This window comes from Heptranchias perlo, chromosome 18, assembly GCF_035084215.1.
Source record: "Heptranchias perlo isolate sHepPer1 chromosome 18, sHepPer1.hap1, whole genome shotgun sequence".
Lineage (NCBI taxonomy): Eukaryota > Metazoa > Chordata > Chondrichthyes > Hexanchiformes > Hexanchidae > Heptranchias > Heptranchias perlo.
In genome coordinates, this window is record NC_090342.1 from 10,260,248 (window position 1) to 10,264,719 (window position 4,472).

The following is a 4,472-nucleotide window of genomic DNA, read 5'->3' on the forward strand; positions in this document are numbered from 1 at the left end:
GGCCAGTCACGGAGAACAGCACGTCCCAGTACACTGGATATACATTGTGTCAATTACACAGACAGAAAGAAACCCAAACACATATTAAAACACATAACTTTTTTTTCTCTTTTTGCACGGATACCACCATCACATGAGGACACCACCCACCAGGTACATGGTTCATGCTCCTGTGACTCGGCCAACGTTGTCTGCCTCATACGTTGCAGGAAAGGATGCCCCAGAGCATGGTACATTGGCGAGACCATGCAGACACTGTGACAATGGATGAACGGACACCGCGCAACAATCGCCAGACAGGAGGGTTCCCTCCCAGTCGGGGAACACTTTAGCAGTCAAGGACATTCAGCCACCGATCTTCGGGTCAGCGTTCTCCAAGGCGGCGTTCGAGACACACGACAACGCAAAATCGTCGAGCAGAAGTTGATAGCCAAGTTCCGCACCCATGAGGACGGCCTCAACCGGGATCTTGGGTTCATGTCACGCTACACGTAACCCCACCAGCAAATAGAGAAAAAAAAGTTATGTGTTTTAATATTCTCTCTCTCTCTGCCATTTGGGTTTCTTTCTTTCTGTCTGTGTAATTGACACAATGTATATCCAGTGTACTGGGACGTGCTGTTCTCTGTGACTGGCCTGTTTGAATAACAACGACACCTTTTGATTGGTGTGATGCTGTCCCAGCCTAGTATAAGATATACGATTTGAGAACCTTTCACTCATTCACCTGACGAAGGGGATAATCTCCGAAAGCTTGTGATTTTAAAATAAAATTGTTGGACTATAACCTGGTGTTGTAAAATTCCTTACAAACATCCACATTATCACACCTAGAACGTGCTTCGAAATCCCAAAGCACTTCAACGACTTGACCCAGACTTCAAGGGTGAGCATGATCTCGTTCTCTCTCTATTTCTGTGCATCACTGGCCCCAGCCCCCCCACTCCTCACCCTCCCCGGCTAAGCTAGTCCAGCACTCAACACTTCCCTCCCCTACACCACATGTTTCTCCACCTATCACAAGGGATACTGTACTAACTCTCCTTCTCATTCCAATCGCACACACCTATTGCTGCTGCACTCGCAACAGGTACCAACAGCATTCTGCTTTTACCTGGTAGCAACTGCTAAGCGTTTCACTCCTTTGCTGAATGTATTCTCGTATTCACAGTGGAGCCACTTCCTTGCACATGACCACCTCCCCATCCTGCTTGCAAGTTGCTGCTTCTCCCTCTCAGCACACACACTATATGAAGCTGATTCTCACACCTGCACAACCCTTTTCAACATCCACTCCCTCCCTTTCTCTCTGCAGGAGAGCCTGGTTCACAATACCAGGGAGGACCAGAACCAGGGAGGGCCAACCCCCATCCAGGTCCTCACCCAGATGGAGCTAGCAGCGATAGATACAATCGGGGCAGGTAGAGCAAGGAGCCTTATGCTTGTACCCTTTCTCTTCCCTCAATTAATCACTAATTCAGGCAGTGTGGCAAACTGGTGTTGCATAGTGCTGCCAATCATCCACTATTGCCTAGCCTTTCCGTGACGTATAGATCCTTGCCTCTCCGCTTTTTGTAGGTTCAAATGAAGACCTGGAGCATGCAGAACAGGAATCGGAGGATGACAATCCTCCTTAAGAAGCACACACACTCCCTCCAGCCCTCCCAAGCACCAGCACAGAAATTGGCATCCCAGGTGGGACAGGTAGCTAATTATAGGGGACTGCACTTGGTGAATCATACAAGTGAGCAGTGGGCTAGTGGAAATGATAGCCCAAAAGATGGTTCACCAGAGGGCAAGTTCAGCTCCTAGCTCTGCTAAGGAGGGTAGGGGTGCTAATCCCAGGGGTCCAACCTTCAAAAGAATGCTGTATGAGGTATTGGAAAGTCTGCCTAGGTGTTATCGCACCATGTCTGAAAGTATGGAGGAGTCCATTTGCAGTGGTGTTCTGGCACTGGGCATCAGCAGTCTACCATGGAATGTGTGCAGTCACCTCCATGATTGCTGCAGCTGGGTCCTCACACCAGGTGTCTGTGGCACTAGCTCTAGCTGATTAAAGCTCAAAGCGATGCCATTCAGCCTCTGGTCTCCACCATCTCCATCGCCCTACAAAAGGATGGGGGTACCACATGGATTGGGGGCCTCAATCATGTTGCTTATCTCCTCTAGGCTTCTTTTCTGCAGATCAGTGGGAGTGATGAGCTGCAGGGTAGTGGGCGCAGCGAGAGTACCACATGTTGCCCTCTCTCAGGAGGGCAGCATTTGTGCACCCGTGCCCCTCCTCTCAACCAGTTGCAGCAACCATGGAGGTGCCAGAAAGCCAGCTGGGTCAGAGTGTCCCAGCAGTAGTCGAGATGCTGCAGTCTGCAGCCAGGCCCTCTCGGTCCTGGGCTCCTAGAGGTCACCGACCATGAGTGTTGCCAGGGCCCTTATCTGAGCAGCAGCAGCCTTTCCACTATACGTGTCGAAGCCACTGGGGGAGTATCTCGCAGAAGTGTTAGGGGAAGTCACTTAAAAAAAGCACTATGGGTTAACACATAGGTGATGAATGATATTGTGGCTCTTGTGTCAGGCATTGGAAAATTCAGACATTACAATTTTGGCTGCAGCGTGGTGCCATAGCACATACTGAATCTGCAATGTCACGTGTCATGTGTATGAAAGTTGGTCAGAGCTTGGAGGTTCTTATTTCAGGGTGAAAACACTGGTAGAGGTGGTATTGAGGAGTGTTAATTCAACAGCTGGGGGGGTGGGGGAGATCAGCTGACGTGATGGGCAATCAACTGTTCGTGAAAAGCTCTGGCTGCAGGCTGGTGCTGTTGCCCTCCCATTCCTGCTCTGTCCTCGCTATCATTGGGGTTTTCATCATCAGTAGGGGAGGGTCCTCTTGCTATGCTGGCTCCCTGTGCAGCCCAAGTTGCAGAGCGAAGCTGTACACAACATAGCACCCAACCCCAATGTGGGAGACACTCTGTGGGCTGTAGAGCAGGGAGCCCCCAGACCAGTCCAGGCAGTGAAAACATTGTTTGAGGAGTCTGATTTTGTGCTGTTCAAGGGCTCTAGTGGTCCCGTGGCTTCGGGTATATCTACGAGCGAGCGCGGGTTACGTACAGGTGTCATCAGCCATGTGTGTAGTGGGTAGTACTTATCTTTTAGCAGCCAGCCTCTGACGTGCTGAGCCACGTTAAATAGTGGGGGGGGGGGGGCTAGACTTGTACGTGTCAACTGCCAGCAATCCATGCACAGATCTGAATGATTCAGTGGCAATGATTACTTACCAGTTGTAGTGATGGAATGGTAGCCTTTCCTATTGACAAAGGCCGATTGGGAGGTGCCCTAATTTCCATATGCATGCAGTCAATGCATGCAGGCTGCACTTGTGGGAAGCCTGCTATTGCAGCTGCTGGTGTCCACGGGGAATGTAACGGAATTGTTGGCCTTGCTTGATACAGGCATGGACTCCAAACTGACTTATGTGATTGATGTCCCCTGTTGCAGCCCGGAATGAGCCCAAGGCCAAAAAGATTAAGGGCTGTGGTCACTTTGACTGCCATAGGCGATGCATGGCTACCTGGAAGAGTGGGTTGGAGGAACAGGAGTGGGTTGCAGGTCTTGTTGTAAGAAGCTGTACAGATCTGGGACATGCACTCTGGAGAAGTGCAGGCTTATAGACCATGTGGGCTGAGTAAGGATGTCTGCGAGCAACACTCCTCAAGGGTGGTCTACTGAGAGGCCCAACAGCAGCTCCTGACAGGCCCACCTGAACTTCCCCACCCGGCTGCTACTCCTGTTCCTCCAACCACACGAGTGCCCAGGATCACTCCCAATTTAAGCTCTGTGTTTCTGGCGGGTGTAGAAGCAGAATGATTGTAAAATAAAGCAAATTCTAATGCACAAAGACTCCTGAAGAAATCCAGCCAGCTCCATCTCACACATATACCAATGTTCTGAGTGCTTGCAGGTGAGTGCCTCTTTAAACACCATTTCCAATTGCCATTTCAAGCCTGCACTGCACGCTACTGACGAGTTAAAATGGCGTCATAGGACCCTGATTTAAGTACATTCACGAGACTTCTTCCTGCTTTAAAGCAGGTGCCTGGGTTGCCCCGGAGAGGTCCCCAGGCTAAATGGTGGTGGGCAAAATCGGAGCGGGAACAGGGCGGTAAGCACTGCAAGTTTAGGGTTGCTGCTGCCCCATTTCCTCCGGGCGGACCAAATTAAAATCAGCCCTTACTTCTCTCTTTTGGAGGCCCCAGTAACCTTTAATCCAGAAATAATCAAATTATTGGTTCTTTGAAGGACGGGAGCATTGGAGGGAAAAGCCCAAACCGTAGCGAGCCTTTTTTTAAAATCAAAGGCTAATGTTTGCACGGATGCAGATTGCAGAATTTGAGTACGATGTTCAAAATGCTTCTTTTCAAGCGGAAAAGAATGTCAAACATTCATCATAAAGAACAGTACCTTCCTCACAA